This window comes from Lepisma saccharinum, chromosome 6 (genome assembly GCF_977018435.1).
Source record: "Lepisma saccharinum chromosome 6, izLepSacc3.1, whole genome shotgun sequence".
In the NCBI taxonomy this organism is placed as follows: Eukaryota; Metazoa; Arthropoda; class Insecta; order Zygentoma; family Lepismatidae; genus Lepisma; species Lepisma saccharinum.
The window spans coordinates 70,784,314-70,802,338 of NC_139234.1; the positions used below are offsets into that span (position 1 = coordinate 70,784,314).

The 18,025-nt window shown below is 37.6% G+C and overlaps 1 protein-coding gene across 4 annotated transcripts in view; it reads left to right on the forward strand.

Moving 5' to 3' along the window:
- LOC145988858 (uncharacterized) overlaps nt 1-18,025 on the forward strand; it is a 211,102-nt gene that overhangs the window by 149,227 nt on the left and 43,850 nt on the right. The window contains exon 1 of one of the 4 annotated variants that reach the window (XM_083124101.1): nt 16,761-16,854. The exons of 2 other annotated variants lie outside the window; for them this stretch is intronic. The gene's annotated coding sequence lies outside the window, so the exon portion shown is untranslated. Of the gene's footprint in view, nt 1-16,760; nt 16,855-16,888; nt 16,965-18,025 lie in introns of those variants that run through there. One more of the 4 variants, XM_083124102.1, reaches the window with a different exon arrangement.

Genomic DNA, 18,025 nt, shown 5'->3' on the forward strand with positions numbered 1-18,025 from the left:
AGGTTGCGAACCGCGGACCCTTTGATTGCCTTATAAACAGCAGGATTCTCATAAAATTGACCAGATTTTTTTACCCTTAGGGCCAATATTTCGCATTTTTCGCGTATTTTTACTCAGAAAACGCTATTTGAACGATTCAAGCAAGAGTTTGCATGGCAATTTAGACACACAAACTGTGTTTCTTCAACTTTAGCTGAAGTTTAGGTTTATTTTTTACTCTAATATCACAATTTCATCTATTCAGGCTACATTTTTTATTAAATTTTGGACTCACAAAGACATTTTTTCAACTTTTAACTTGTTATTTTAAAAGTTTATTTCCATTTTTTACTCAAATAACACATTTTAAGCTATTCTTGCAGGAGTGTTTATTACATTTTGCACTTACAAAGATATTTTTTCAACTTTTAACTTATTATTTACAAGTTTAGGCTTATTTTTTATTCTAATATCACAATTTCATCTATTCAGGCTACATTTTTATTGCAGTTTAGATTTGCAAAGATAATTATTTCAGCTTCTTTTATTAATTTTTCTATTTATTGCCTTTTGTATCTTATATTTATTAATTTTTAACTTTGAGTTTTGTTCTTTATTTATAGGGACATTGAATTTTCGTGATGCGCGAAAATGCGAAATGAGAAGAAACGTTGCAATTTCTAACATTCTGCAAATAACTACATCACCAATGATGAAATATGTGCGAGTTTTATTCGCGAAGTAACTTGAAATGTGTGGTTTTCCACGAAATTAACGCTTGCAACTTGACCGAAAATAGGAAAGCTACACAAAAACAACAACACAAGGAAAGATACTTACTACCATTACAGAAGACACTCAATATCTCAAAAGATCATGCAAAATATTCTACAACAATCTGCTTCATAATATAAAAAACTGCTAAGGGTCATTCCATGTCAAATCAACCAATTTTTTTAAAAATGGTTGCAAGACCATTTTAGAAAAATTTCATTTTTAGTACATAGGTTTGTACATGTTTGTAGATATCAAAACCAATGTTCAAAAAAATATTGTCTTTAGTTCTCCTGGGGCAGCCATTTTTCCAACATGGCGCATGGCTTTTTTTGCTCATGTAGCAGTATACAGAAACCTTAATATCTCAAAAACCATTAAAGCTAGAGACCTGAAACAAAATTCATTTTGTAGCTAATGAAGTATACTTCCTATGATATTCAGGTATGCTTTGCTTGAAATTGCGTCGTAAGTACGAAAATTATGGTGGAAAATGGGGTAACAATAGTTAAAAAAATTGCATTTTTGAGCCCGATTTTTTTAATGAAGGGGTTTAGTCTAAGGCTTGATTTTTTTTCATGTGTAGACCTACCTGCAGGGTGTCTGTAAATAAAATATCAGTGCCTAGAAATGCAACCCTTTTTTACAGCATGGGCTCAAACATGGCCGTTCATTGAATTTTGACAGTTTTAGGGGTTAAACTTCTCAGATGGGTCCCATTAAAAATTCTGAAATTTGGTACAATGGAAGCCCTTTATGAACCTAACTCACAGTCAAAATCTCAACTTTTAGATTCAATTCGTTTTGGTCAATATGAGGTAACATATGTCACCTAATTTCTGACGTTGCAAAGTAAAGTTAAACTACATCCCATACTTAGAATAATGAAGTCTTTTCTTTTTCTTTTTTAAATTTGGGTTAAATAAAGGCTCAGAAAATATAGTAACATAAGGTTTTAATACTTGACTTACCAGAAACTGAAATTACAAGGTTTGACAATTGAAAATCTGCGAAATTTCATTGCAAAAGGTTTGATTTATTAGGTACCCACGACCAGTTGGTATTGTCATCTCCAGTTTCCTATTCATTGTCTTTGTTGAATCAGGCAGGATTCTTTGTTCTTTCACTAAGTTCCTAAGTAAATTATCAGAAACCTTCAGTTCGTCACATATTTTTTCTTGACCAAGTGGTAGCAATCAAACTGATGATTCTGACCTTTTCAACATTAGTTTCTTGCTCATTTACATTTTTCTTCTTATAATTTTAATTATATGATTGTACTGGCCACGCAAAGGATTGTCACACTTGCTTTCCTTTTCTTCAGTTTTAATACTTAGTGAAAAGCAACTTTCCAGTTTCCTTTGCACTCCTTGTAGGATGTGAATAGTTTTTCGAGCAAGATCACTTTATTGTTTTTTCTCCAATCAGCCTCCTCAGTTTTGAAACAGGAGATGCATAAAAAACAGAACAGACTTCATGCATTTCCTTTAGTTTTCCTTGGCTTGACACAAAGACATGATTTCAATTCTGGCATTTAAGTGAGTCACTTTCTCCACATATGATACTTTTACTCCAACATATCAGGCATATTGATTTAACTGGTATAAGGCTTTCTTGACACTTTTTTTACCTTACCTTACTTACTTCTGAAGATCACAACATACTTTACCATATAAAAAGCTATATTTAATGGTATTTACATATTGTCTCTAAGCCATACACCTGTAGTCTTGACCTAAGAAGTGTTATCATTTTCACTGACTTCGTTAAGATTAGTTAGGTCTTTGGGAACCTTACCAAAAGGGTATTTATGACAGTCCTCTCCAGTTAAAAATATTACAGAACACTCCATTTCCTGTCACAGATAACGAACATTCACAAGACACTACTGTCAGCACATTAGGCAAAGGAAGAATGACGTCAGAGATTGTACATGCACAGATCAATTCCAGGCTTGCCTCATATCCTATCAAAACATGTCTCTCAATCTTCTGCCATGCATGACTCACATCTATTTCAACGAATGTCTTTTCTTGGGGAAAAAAAAGGAAACAAAAGATAATATATTCTACCAGCTTTGACACTCCAAAATAAATAGCCTACTTTGAGTGGAGTGCCCAAGGAGGGGTTTGTGGGGGTCATAACCCAATACCTTTAGCCTAGTATTCCATAAACAATTACGTCAAAGGCAGGATAATGTGGCAAAAACAGGGCTGTATACTAAAAAAGGATATGTAACCCCCCTCCCCTCCCTTTCGAAATTCCTGGGTATGCCATTCCCTATCTTAAGCCACATGTACTGCTACATTGATAAAAATATGGGGGAAGTTCAGTTTTGGAGCTGACAATACCAACTGGTCGTGGGTACCTAATAAATCAAACCTTTTGCAATGAAATTTCGCAGATTTTTAATTATCATACCTTGTAATTTCAATTTCTGGTAAGTCAAGTATTAAAACCTTATGTTACTATATTTTCTGAACCGTTATTTAACCCAAATTTAAAAAAGAAAAAGAAAAGACTTCATTATTCTAAGTATGGGATGTAGTTTAACCTTACTTTGCAACGTCAGAAATTAGGTGACATATGTTACCTATGTTACCTCATATTGACCAAAACGAGTTGAATCTAAAAGTTGAGATTTTGACCGTGAGTTAGGTTCATGAAGGGCTAACTATGTGCCAAATTTCAGGATTTTTAAAGGGGACCCATTTGAGATATTTAACCCCGAAATCTGTCAAAATTCAATGAACGGCCATGTTTGAGCCCATGCTGTAAAAAAGGGTTGCATTTCTAGGCACTGATATTTTATTTACAGACACCCTGCATTTAGGTCTACACATGAAAAAAATCAAGCCTTAGACTAAACCCCTTCATTAAAAAAATCGGGCTTAAAAATGCAATTATGTTCCACCATAATTTTCGTACTTACGATGCAATTTCAAGCAAAACACACCTGAAAATCATAGGAAGTATACTTCAATTGGTTACAAAATGAATTTTGTTTCAGGTCTCTAGCTTTAATGGTTTTTTAGATATTACGGTTTCTGTATACTGCTACGTGAGCATAAAAAGCCATGCGCCATGTCGAAAGAATTGCTGCCCCAGGAGAACTAAAGACAATATTTTTTTTTGAACATTGGTTTTGATATCTAGAAACATGTACAAACCTATGTACTAAAAATGATTTCTTTCTAAAATGGTCGTGCAACCACCATTGGATGGTTTGGCATGGAATGACCCCTAAGTTCCCAAAAAGTATCCAATCAATGAAAGAAAACTGCTTGAAATGGGAGAACTCTCTACAGTCTCGCAGAATTATAGGAAAATAACAGCAAAACGTGGAAGCATACACACTGAATAATGCTCAATATGCATACACTTCACATGCAATCCTATGAAAAAAGCACATAGCAGACTCTCATCTGAACTTGGACACCAAAAAACAGCACTTTGGGATTACTAATACTCATAAATACTACATTGCCTGGCCTTGTTTGAATAGCGATGGTGCAAACTTCATAGCAAAATATTGAAAAACGTCAGATGTATGTTCGTATAAGTGTGTAAGTGTGTGTGTGTGTGTAAAGGAGAATATATGTGTATTTACCAGAGTGTGCTCTTACATAAATTGATAAAAAAAACAGCAATATAGAACCTGATAGGAAATAGTAAAAAATAAGGTTTTTAACATGACAAAGTAATTAGTTTAGTTTGATAAATATAAGAAACATAAGTTAATTACAAGAAATATAAATGAAATGCACTAAATAAGTACAATTGTTTGGATTGAAGGTAGTGAATATATCGAAAACTGTGCAAAACTTTGCATTATAACCAGTAAATTAAACAACGTTTGCCTTAGAATAGCACAAAATAGCATACTTATTAGATTAATAACAAACTTTCTGATGCAGTAAAGTATTGACTAGGGGTGAATGATTCAATTACTGTAAAATATTAGTCTCTGATTAAAGTAAATAAAGTGCAAACAATACCTTTTGTTTGTAAAATATTGTTGTTAATTCCTCTGATAGCCGAAATATCAACTTGTACACAGTAAATTTGAGAGTTTTAGCAATATTTGTCCTGAAATGGATATAAGTGTAACTTGTTAAGCATACCAAACACAAAATATTTAAGAAACAGTACAGTATAACCACAATTTTGAAAGCTAACAGTACTCTAGTGTTTCTACCTAGGCATCTGTAGTGGTAAAATATATCCAGTCCTTAAGATTTTTGTCCTTCCATTCATCCCCAGCGTCACGATTAGTCACAAGAGCAAAAAAGCGAAATCTTTTGCTTGTTATAATTTTTACTTTTCATGCAATCATCTACACTATAGTACTAAGTTTAGTGAATTTTGTCGTCTTCCTGATTGGTCTGTTAAAGTTAGTAATCAATAACTATATACTTTCATAGAAAAATCCTGATATAGTTGGATTCTCAAAAGTATGTACAATCAGTGCTCTTCCTACATTTAGCAGCCAATATAGTATAAATTGAAGTCTAGTTAGTGTTGGGCTGTAAGATGTTCTGGTACATGTAGTTACTTGAAATAGCAAATATTGGCTGTGTAACTGGTAAAGCACACAAAAAAATCAACTTCGTTTCCTCGTAGTACTCCCTGAAAGTGATTCTTTCACACTAATAAGGCCCTGGCGTGTGTTCCTATGTCTCCTACAAGCCTTTGTAAAGTTCATATTGGCCTGTGATTAACCATTCAATATGCTTTAGAGCCTAAGCTTTAAGCTTCATTCAGTGGAATTTAGTCCTGATTGTAGCAAAAATAAGACTCGCATGATATAACAGATACAAATAACCCCTGATATTAAGTCTACCACTCCAAAAAGTCAGTAATACTTGAAAAGTATCCTGAATAAAAGACTATAAGGGTAAATATTTCTTCTAGGATAAAAAAGTTTGGCATGTGGACTTAAAAGCCACGTAGTCATCTGCGAACATCGACTTGTCCTGTGATTTGTCATTATATTGTTATATTTAAGGGGAAAAGTAAACAATATTAATAAACATCAAGTTATAGTACTCTTGGTAAAGGGGCTTCAGTCCTTAGACACATAATAATTTTAGTTACAGGAAAAGTTTGGCCTCTTATAAGTGCAAAACAAGTACAAATATTAAACATTTCATACAGTTTATCTAGTAAGCAAAAGCAAAAAATACAATAACTGTGCAACATACTTAAAAATTAAGCAAGCAGTGATATTCTAGTGGCACATAATAAGTCTAAAATATACTCGAAAATACTCTGACATAAGGTTGACGGTTATCTGAGATCGAAATTTTCAAGCTTTCTCTCATGCATAAAGTGGCTCTAGGAATCACTAAGCCTCAATAAAATGGAAAAATAAAGTAAAAAAGACTTGGAGGGTCGTGCTGATCACAGCATATGAAAAACATGCAAGAACAAAAATATATGGAACCCTACTCATATATTTAGGAAACAATACCAACCCTAACAGTAAAAATATACCGATGAAACTCTAAAATAAACAAACTTTCCTACGAAGCAAACCAAAAATAGCTTAGTGTAAGTCAATAAACCCTAACAACAACAACATTCAACAACTACATAAAACAATAATAATAATAATAAAGTTTGTGGCTAAAGTTACACTTAAAAGTACTTCTTTCTTAGTGATTAGAGATTTTTTTAAATAAAGAACAAAACTCAAAGTTAAAAATTAATAAATATAAGATACAAAAGGCAATAAATAGAAAAATTAATAAAAGACGCTGAAAAAATTATCTTTGCAAGTCTAAACTGCAATAAAAACTGTAGCCTGAATACATGAAATTGTGATATTAGAGTAAAAAATAAGCCTAAACTTGTAAATAATAAGTTAAAAGTTGAAAAAAATCTCTTTGCAAGTGCAAAATGTAATAAACACTCCTGCCAGAATAGCTTAAAATGTGTTATTTGAGTAAAAAATGGAAATAAACTTTCAAAATAATAAGTTAAAAGTTGAAAAAATGTCTTTGTGAGTCCAAAATTTAATAAAAAATGTAGCCTGAATAGATGAAATTGTGATATTAGAGTAAAAAATAAACCTAAACTTCAGCTAAAGTTGAAGAAACACAGTTTGTGTGTCTTGCTTGAATCGTTCAAATAGCGTTTTCTGAGTAAAAATACGCGAAAAATGCGAAATATTGGCCCTAAGAGTAAAAAAAAATCTGGTCAATTTTACGAGAATCCTGCTGTTTATAAGGCAATCAAAGGGTCCGCAACCTAGAAATAAGGGCAAATAGTGGATCGCATTTACTTTAACCTGTAGATACTGGGACTGATTGTTACTAGTTCAGCCAAATTCCTTACGCTTTAGGCAGTGGCGAAGCGTCCTATGAGGCCCGGAGGCCGGGCCTACCCTAATATATTTGTCTATAACGGATTATTTTATTACTTATAAATTTCATTAAACGACGCTTAATAAAAGAAAACTGAAATTCTTGGTCTTCCGATAATTACCGCAAGTTTGCAACCCTGCCTGGAACCGTATCTGAGCATTCAGCGAGGCCCGCCCGAGAGTGCCTCAGCTGGTCCCATAACAACCTATGTGATTCTTGCGGGAAAGCATAATTTCAGGGGTGCGTTCGCCTGTAATGTAACCTGAGAGGCCGGCCTCTTTTCTCTCTCTCACCCCCTCTCCCTGACTTCCGAATAGTGCCGATCGTGTACGAGCGCGTGACGAAGCAGGCAGTGGACGTACAGAGCTTGTTGAAGCAGTGTTTCCATGGAAGATTCAGAGCTGTGCCGGGAGCGGAGCACACCCAGCTGCTAACATGTAGCGAAAATGTGTTGCTAACACCTCTAAGCCTGACCTCCTAACCTATCAAAGTAGGCTTTATTAGAATTCTAACTGCAAATAATGCATGCAAGTTGGTTACCAGTGTTAAGTTTGGTGCTTTCAGCTCTTTTGAAGAACCGCTTTTCGCGAAGTGTTAGCTGCTGGATATGCCCCACACCAATCTCGATTCAGAGAGGGAAAGTATTTTATTTCTTTGAGGAAAGGGATATTGAGACGAAATTTCCTTTCATGATTAGTGACATAACTGAAAACGCGCTACTTTTAAAATGGGGCAAAGTATGTACAATGCAAACGTATAGAGAAAATCCATGTTACTGAAATTTTCTGGTCGGTGTGTTACACAGTCCGTGTTCTCATTTAGCATTTCATCATTTTCTAAATCATATTATATTTTTTTAAAAAAAGTCGCCTGTTGAAGAAGAATTATATGCATAAAAAAGTTAAAAAGAAATAATTGATTGATAGATTTACTTTATTTTACTTGGCTTTCTGCCTTTTTTGTCTAATTGCGAAGATGAGAATGAGCGATAATATGATGACATTGACGAAGGGACACTCACGAAGAACACCTATGCCCAGGTGGGGATTCGAACCTGAGGCCATTGTCGTAGCACGCTGTTATAACCAATCTGCCGCGGAGGTCAGCATTAAAAAGAAATAAACGCTAAGTGACGATCAAGTGAACCAACCATTTCTGTAATGCGAGAAACATTTACAATACTGTTATTGAAGTAGCAAATAATTTTTACGAGCAGCTTTAATCTAACAAATGTAAGATGGCTAGGGTTTGACAGAACGGCTTTTTCATTGGGTGACGCGTGGTCAGAACATCGAGTCCCATTGTCACTGTTTTCTGACCTTCGAGACAGAAGCGCCTTTATTCTCAGATATCTAATCGAGACTAGATTAAAGTAGAATCGTAACTAATGCCTCCAGGAGGAATCGAACCTTCTACTTCTTGATTATAAGGCGAGAGTGTTAATCACTACATTATCCTTTACAATCACTATCCCGACTTAAGTAGACGAGATTCAGGCAATATGTTATCTTTTATTTTCTAGGGGCTATATTTTAACATACTACTGTTAAAAAAATCACATCTTACACTCCCCCCAAACCCTGCTCCATCCTGTGCCTACCCTTCCAGAGACAGCACGCTTCGCCACTGGCTTTAGGTCAAATAGTCTTTGCAGTGTTACAAAAGGCGGAAGAAAAGAGCAGCGTAAATTACTTCCGCAAAATAAAATTGGAACATCAAAAAATCAATACAAACGTGTTAAAATATTGGCGATACGCGACCCTATCCTATACAGTTCCCGTAGGGGGGCCGCTAACAAAGGAGACCCTTTCTCTCGTTTCGGCCGGCAATGATAGCTCGCCGTTCGGGGAGGCGGTGAAATATTCTTCTTTTCTGGTGCGAATTTCGTCCGCCACCTTGTAGCAGGTTCTTGCGGTCAATGTATTCTTCCCTTTTTTAAGAGCAATTATTATTAATAACATGCATTCTGCCCGTATACTTCGTTTTCATATAGGCTACATCGTTCAATTTCTTCGCCTTTAAAGCGAACATAGGCTAACGCCATACATTGTGTTATAATATCTTCTACCCCAGATCGCATCGGGGCCGGTTGAATCCGGAAAAATCCAGATCCTTAATTATACCTAATATAATCCAGCACCGATGTCAAAATGGCCACTCATGACGTGGCAAACCTCGAGTAACGCCATCAATTGGCTTAGAATAGCCAAAAACGTGTCCTGAAAACGCATTAACTTCAAGTTCCCACGAGTGCCTGAATCAGCCTTGACTCATATCCGGGCGTAACGCGTATAAGAAAAGAATAAACTGGCTTAGAATAGGCCGGAACTGAGTTGCTTGGGTTAGAATAGGGCGGAATCTGGTACCATAAAAGTGTCTTTTGTACATTAATGGAAAACCCTTAAAACCAAACTCCACATCTGTATAAATCATCCGTGACTCATATCCGGCTGAAACACACATGTAAAGTACAACAATAGTGTTAGGTTAGGGTAAAAACGGGATACACAATAGTATCTTTTGTGCACTAATGGAAAACTATTAATTCCAAACTCACACGTGTGCATGAGTCATCGATGACTCATCTCCTCCTCCACCCCCGACACGTGGCGCTTGATTAATTAACCATAGCGTCACCCCTCGATAAGGAATAAAAGCCATTAATGTCAATTGAAAGGTCTATTGTTAGCTCTAATCTCGGTCCAATTCTACTATCAAGGGTTAAAAATCTAGGCCTTACTTTTGATCCCAAATTTTCCTGGGCAGGGCATATCTCAGTGTTGCGGTAATGACCGACTTCTGATGCGTTGATATTCTGGTAATTTAAGTTAACTGTTTTACCTTAGGCGTAGTTCTACCAGATGAATAACACGGTACATCGATTTAGATTTTAGAATATTTATAATACTAAAGAATACATATTGGTATGTAGAACCGTAATTACAACTGTCTAATATTGTAGATAATAGGAGACGCGCGCGTACTATGTTGCACGGCCGAGCTCACATGAGCAAGTCCATCAGTCTATTCGCTGCGCGCGCATGCACCGCAGACGGCTCGCAGCAGAATGCTTTATTCCCGAACATACTCCCCCCGGTTGAATGAACATAATTCAACTAATCTCCGTCTTTACCTATGGGGAGGAGCACAATTTTACCAACACTTCTTCTAAAAACTCCGTCTTTCGTTTTCACTGTCACTACACGCACTAGTCCATCGTTCCCAGGATGCATTTAATTTCCATAGTTTCTGTAGAAACTGTTTAAACAGTGCAATAACAGGCCCAATAATTCCGAGCGGATCGAAGAGTTGCGCGATATGACTGGCAACCCTGCGCTTGCTTAATGTTTCTTGAATGTTCAAATTGTAGCAGGCCAAATTGTTTTCTTTCTTTGCACGTATCGTCGAAAAGCTTTGTTTATCGTAAGGAGGTTTGCTGCAGCCAGCAGCCTTACTGTTTCTTTCATTGTTGATAGCTGGGTGATTGTTTACACAACAAGCGTTGGTGTCTGCTTTCTCGTGTACTGGATCGCTGCGTAGGGGGTAGGTTGTAAGATGATGTTTCTTCGCCGGTACGAGTGTAGCCAACTCAGTATTGCGTTCTGGCGCTAGCGCTGAATCTCCGTCTGTTAATATGCAAAGAGTGCCAGCGGTGGTATTCCAATTGACGCCTAGAGTTTTTGTACTGTCGTCGTTAAACAGAATCGTGTCTTTAACTTCCCGTAGCTCTAAAGGTATAGTTTCCATTACTCTTGCAGAATTGGATGCCCATTTTCGTAGCTTAAATCCTCCTGCCGATAATAATGCTGACAGTTCTTTACGTAGATTAATGGCTTGATTCTCGTCTTCTTGCCCTGACAGCAAGTCATCTATATAAAAGTCTCTCTTCAGTATTTCAGCAGCTTGTGGATAGTTGTGCATTTCGTCTGTCGCCAGTTGCTGTAGGCATTTAGTTGCTAGATATGAGCTAGATGTCAGACCATAAGTTACAGTGTTTAATTCGTAGATCATCAGTGGTTCGTCGTGAGATTTTCTCCATAATATACACTGTAATTTCCTATCAGAAGGGTGCATATGAATCATCCTATACATCTTCTCAATATCAGATTTTAGAGCGATTATATGAGTCCTGAAGCGAAGCAGTAAACCGAACAGATCCTCTTGTAGAACCGGTCCTGCACTTTGTAGGCAATTGAGTGACCTGCCACTGGTCGTTTTTGCTGAACCGTCGAATACTACTCGTACTTTCGTCGTGGAGCTGGCTATATTCACAACTGGGTGATGGGGAATGAAATATCGGATGTCTCCCGTTGCTGGCGCCTCTCGCACTTCCTGCACTGCTTGCATGTGGTGTAATCTCTCGTACTCGCTCATAAATTCCACATATTCTTCTTTCAATTCCCGTTCTCTCTCTAGTCGGCGTTCTAACTGTAAAAATCTGGAGTGTGCATATTCCAAAGATTCCCCTAATGCTTATCTATCTTCCGTCAAAGGTAAGCGTACCGTGTAAGTGCCATCTTCATTCCTTTCTGTAGTTTGGCGAAAATGTGCTTCCATTTTCTTTTCTTTAGGCGACATAATTTCTTCCGACAAATCTTCCACCGACCAGAAACGATGTAAAAGGATTTCTAACGGCTCACCCTGTATAAAGAATGATCTGCTTGGATGTGACGTTGTTCCTGGAGTGTTGCCCACTACAATCCAGCCAAACTGTGTATTTTGTAACGTAGGATAAGGTCCTTGCTTCGACATCTTCTCTGGCAGTAGGATATCGAAAAATACACTTGCAGAAATTAAAATGTCAATCTTTCCAGGAACATTGAAGTTTTCATCCGCCAGGTCAATATCTGTAGGTATCTCCCATGTTGAAATATCCATTTTTTCTGCAGGCAAACGTTCCGTAATATTTTTCAAGGCAGAACATTGTGCCTCTACAGTAAATTCATTGAATCTTGATTTTAATTCCACATTCACAGCAAAAGGTGAATTTACAGTGTTGGAACTTATTCCCTGTATCAACGTATTTTGTCTCTGTCTTCGTAACCCAAGACGTTGTACCATATCCGTACCAATGAGGTTCACTTGAGACCCCGGGTCCAATAAGATGCGGCAAGGCAAGTATTTTCCATCTTTGTCTTTTGCTAGAACACAGGCAGTAGCCAGCAAAACATTCTTGTTCTTATTCTTTACTGAATACGATGAGCTGGTTCCCTTTCCGACTTGAGGGTTGGAAACACTGCTTGTTTCGTTCGCAGCTGATCTTCCTGGAGGAAGGGGACGTACACGGCGCTCGCCACCCCTTTCTTCGTGCAAACTCGTGTGATGACGCAACCTACAGTACCTGCAAGAGCCGGCTTTACAATTTAACACTGTGTGATTAGCAAAACGCAAACAGTTCGTGCATATGCGGTTCTCATGCAGGAATTTATATTTCTGTTTATTCGTCAATTTCAAAAATGACTGGCATCTGAATAAAGGATGAAAAGGAGAGGCATCCTTGCAATAGATGCAGCTTTTACCCGATGCAGTAAAATACGTGTTAGATGCTTGTGGCGTTCTTGACCTGACGTTACTAACAGCTGGTGACCTTGAAAACGACTTCGTTGATGTCGAAGGTTCATTCGCTTCGAATTTCTGTAGATAGTTGCACTTAGCTTCTAAGAATATGAGCAATTCTTCTATGGTACTGAATTCTGTGTTGCTTGATTGTTTTTCAAAGTCTCTTCTCGTACATTTGTCCAATTTAGCTGAAAGATACTGAACGAGAAAAATATCAATTAGGTCCGCGTCTCCCTGAATGTTTCTTAATGCTTCTATAGAACTTCTAATCGTGGTCGTGAACTTTCTTAATTCTGTTACACTTTCCTTAGTGACTGAAGATACATTCAAAATGTCATTTACGTAAGCAGCGGCTATTAACTTTGGATTATTGTATTTGCGCTGAATCAAATCCCAGGCGACCTTGTAATTAGCACCTGTGAGTTGCAAATTCTCAATCGTTTGTAATGCATCACCCTTTAACGAAAGCCGTAAATACTGCAATCTTTGTATGTCTGACAAGGTTTCATTTTTTTCTATGAGGGCTACAAAAATATCTTGAAAAGATTAAAATTGAGTGTAGTTTCCGTCAAACGTTGGTAAAGTTACATCTGGGAGCTTGATTGGAGATTTAGTTTCAGGCTTACATGTGTTATTCTTTCTCGTCGAGTCTTTGTCTATTATTGAAAGCATTTTAGCTTCCAACGTGAAGTAACTTTGCTCAAGTGACGCTCTCTTCTCGTCGTGAGATTGCTCATCTGATAATTCAGATATTTTGTCCATTACATCCTCTAGTTTTGACCAAACACTGCCGAGTTGCTTATGCCTGGCTACAATTTCGTTTACATGACCACTTGCTTCGTCATAATTGGACACGTAGTTCTGAAGCCGAGTTAATTGTCCTTGAATTACACTGCGTTGTCTCACTAGCTTCTCAAGCATTTCACTTTCTTCCGGCATTTTCTCAGGCAAGGTTAGGAATATGAACAAACAAGCATGGAAAAGGAAAATAAAAGGATTTACTCACGTACATGGAATCTGCAGCCGTCGATAATTCCTCTGCTCTTGGCAACCCTGTGACTGGATCGTGCTGTCCGTTGATTCTCCTAGCTCGCTCTAATTTCCCCTCGCGCGGCGTGGCTGAAGTGGCGGGAAAACGGCTTTGTTCTGTAACTTCACTGTACTTTCACTGTCGGTAACACTTCACTTCACTAAACTGCACTTTCACCAGTCCCGTCGTTTACCGATATCCGTAATTCATCCGGCCCGGAGGACCATATGTTGCGGTAATGACCGACTTCTGGTGCGTTGATACTCTGGTAATTTAAGTTAACTGTTTTACCTTAGGCGTAGTTCTACCAGACGAATAACACGGTACATCGATTTAGATTTTAGAATATTTATAATACTAAAGAATACATATTGGTATGTATAACCGTAATTACAACTGTCTAATATCGTAGATAATAGGAGACGCGCGCGTACTATGTTGCACGGCCGAGCTCACATGAGCAAGTCCATCAGTCTATTCGCTGCGCGCGCATGCACCGCAGACGGTTCGCAGCAGAATGCTTTATTCCCGAACACTCAGCGCAATACACAAAAGCACTAACAATAATGAGATCACTCTACAGGAGGAGAGACTTTTTCACTAGAGAAACGAAATTATATCTCATCGAAACTCTAATATATCCTATTTTCGATTACTGTGATGTGGTGTACGGCACGAATTTACAACGTAAAATATCGAACAGAATACAAAAATACAGAATTCTTGCATTCGTTACGTTCTCTCGATCAGGAGAAATCAGCACATCCTACCAGTGACGTGCGGTGACGTCGACACTTGGGGTAGCAGTCAGTGGCGTGCTCAAGGGGGAGGGGTTGGCGTGAGTCACACCCCTTCTCCCTTTATGGCCAGTATTCCTTCAAAAAAGAAGAATGTCAATAACAGGAAAAGATTGCAAAATTATGAATGAGTACTAGAAAAAAGTACACGTAACCCCCACCCACATTCGAAAATAAAAAACTATTTGATTTGACTCTAAGCCAGAGATCCTGGGTTCGAATCTCGGATTGGCCATTTGTGTTCTTTGTGTGTGTTCCTTCATCTATTTTGTTGTACCAAAGGTGGCGGAAAAGCGAAGTAAAATAAACCAATTTGAGCAATCAATCAATGATTTGATTTCATTTTTGTTACTTAGCGTCGTTTTTTTTGTCACATTTGGTTAATTGTGAAGATGATACGATGAAACTGATGAAGGGACGAGCACAGGGAACGCCCATGCCCGGGTCGGGATTCGAACCCGGAACGCCTGGTGTCGTAGCGCGCTGTGATAACCACTCCCCCGCGCTTGGTTGATTTGGTGACAGGAAACAAAACACAACACACTTTTTTGTAGTTTCTTCAATGATATTCATTTGACTTTTTGAGTTCTGAGATACATTTTTCATTCCAAATTATTTCATTATTCACTGCAACACATAGGACAAGAATGCGCACTCATAACGGGTTCGAATCCTGGCCTGGATTGTTCATATGAGGTCCCTTCACCAATTTCATCATATCATCACTCAATCCTCATTTTCGCGATAACCAAATGTGGCAGAAAAGCGAAGTAAAATAAACCAAACCAACAACAATATGAACACGCGTTCTCTTGCCCAAATAAATACATCCGTATTTATGACTGTTACAGGCCAATATATTAGTATATTTAAATAAAACACTACTAAAACGAGAGTCAGAGAGAGCCTGAGCACATATTTGTAATTTAATCATTATATATTCCATATTTGAAAAAGGAAAAAAGAAAGAAAGAAAGCATAACATTATTGTCTGCACATAACACGTTCCCATTTTATAAACAATAAAACTACATCCCATATTATACATACACACATATTGTACAACGTGTAAAAGGTTGTGTAAATACAGAGAACATAAGTACTGCAGAAAATTTTACAAAAAAATTATGAGAAACCAATCCCCTATCTGTCCTATAGGAGATAGACTGGGGGACCTGAAAGCCTGGGCTTTCAACCATTGCAGCGGGGAGCGTGGGGGCAAGGGAAGTAGAGGTAGAAATCTTCCTTTTCCTTGAGCCGGCCGTTTCTACCTGGAAACTGGCCTGGCTGAAGAAGAGCGAGCTAGGGTATCCGGCCTGCTTTGCCCGCGGAGAACACCGATGGACGAGAAGCGCGTGGAAAAAAAGGTGTTGCGTATGAGCTGTGGTGGCTTTAACAAGACAATAAATATTGTGATTTGAATATAATTCGAGATGTGAGATTGATTGATCTATCTCTGCTAGACTAGCTACTCCTCAGTGCACGTCACTGCATCCTACCCTTGCTCAATACATACAAAATCCTTAACATGTCTAGGCGACGCCTTCTGCATCAGTGTTCTACAATATATAAGGTGTTAACATTGCAAACACCTAGCTATCTCCACGAGAAACTGGCATTTAGAAATTCCATACATCCATACAAATCTAGAGGTCGGCGAAAAATCGACATTCCCCGCCACTCTGCTGTCAGTTTCGAAGGCTCCTTCTCCCTCTGGTCTGCAAAGATTTGGAATGCTCTTCCCGATTATGTTTCACAACTTTAAAGAACAAGTCGTATTATTTTTATTGCATTATAACAATTGAGCATTAGCTCGTACGGCTAAGCAAAAAGCAACAGGAATCAAGTAAAGTAAAACCATGTATTTTGCAAACACTTATTTGACACAAGGAAAATTTCAACCTGTGTGCATGCTATTTTAGTATCGATTTGGAAATTTCGTATGTACACGTGTGTATGTGTGTGCGTGCGTGTGTGTGTTAATATATCTGTCATTGTATTCTCTTATAATTTTATTATTTTTCATTTATGTCAAATTCATTCATGATATGTTACATATTTGATTTCAGTATTATAAATATATGCATTGTAACTTTTATTCACCAGAGTTAGGTGGTAGAGCAGCCCAAGGCTGAATCTCGCTCTGTAGTAAATAAAAAGACTTTTCAATTCAACTACATTCTCTGTATAACTTCCTTCCGCTTGTGTCCTCTTGGTGACGTCACAAGTTCAGGGCGGGGCATGAGTTTGACAGTTGTTTGTTTCCAGTGGTTGCTATAGCAACATGAGGTCCGGTAAGACTCTAGTTTACGTCGCCTAGGAACTGTAGTCTCATTCCGACTGTTAGGTATAATTTTCTAATCGTTTATTGTTTATATTACTTTTTTTTGTAATGGCTGATCTTTTTATTTTGGGGTGCCGGTGACCTGACCCTCCGTACACCCACGACCCACGAAGGTTGAAAATTTTGCTTTGTTTGTGAAGAATGTGCTTCATGTGAATGTCTGCCGTTGTTTTTAGCTCGCGGAGATACTTTATAATCAAATAATTAGTCATTGCCGGAAACAGTTCGTTATATCGGAGACATATTTCTTCATTTTTACAGAAGAAACTACGGAAATGAGTTTACATTTTATACATAACACGAAAACAAACATCTAACGAGAAAGCACCGATCATCACAGGAAGTTGGCAATGACATTACCTGTTTAGTATCGGGACAACACCTCTCACTCGTTTATTTCGTCATTTTTAACATTCGTACTTACCTATTGTGCATTGCGAAACATTCTTTTAGTTGGGATTTTGCTTTTCTCACGAAAATAATTTCAATTTTTGACATTAACATTTATTATTGTTCTTCCTTCTTTCGCTTCCGTAACACACAATATGGCGGGCACAGCTTAAGTCGCGTTGTGGAAATTCAGTGTTTCCAATCTTCTTAACCGGAATATACCTACTTTCGTGTTACTGTCTACATTACGTTAACACAGTTAGGTTAGGTTAACATAGTTAAAAAAGGGGGTACTACTTTATTATACCGGAGACACCTATCAATGATTTATATAGCAATTTTTTACATTGCTAACGTACTATTCTGCATTGCAGAACATTTCGTTAGATGAAATAATGAATTTCTAACGAAAATAATGTCTATTTCTTACATTAACGAGTAATTACTGTTGTTCCTTACTTCCCACAAACCATTGACGTTAGCCCAAAAATTCACGATAGCCCCAAGAACCATCACGGGGACGAGGTATGCCTACTAGGTTAGGTTAGGCCTGTTAGGTTAGGTTCCATTAGCACTCCTTTTGTTCAATTTAGCATATACGGACAATACGAGAGCATATTGTGCTCTCGTGCAGAAAGCAAATGGCGGCAGCAGAAATAGCATGACGGAAATAGATTTTCGTAGAAAACCACATGCATTCGCATTAAAATGGATCAAAACTACATTCCCGAACATCAACAACGCTACAGAAAATGATTTGCGTAAGTACTTTCGGTAACACTTT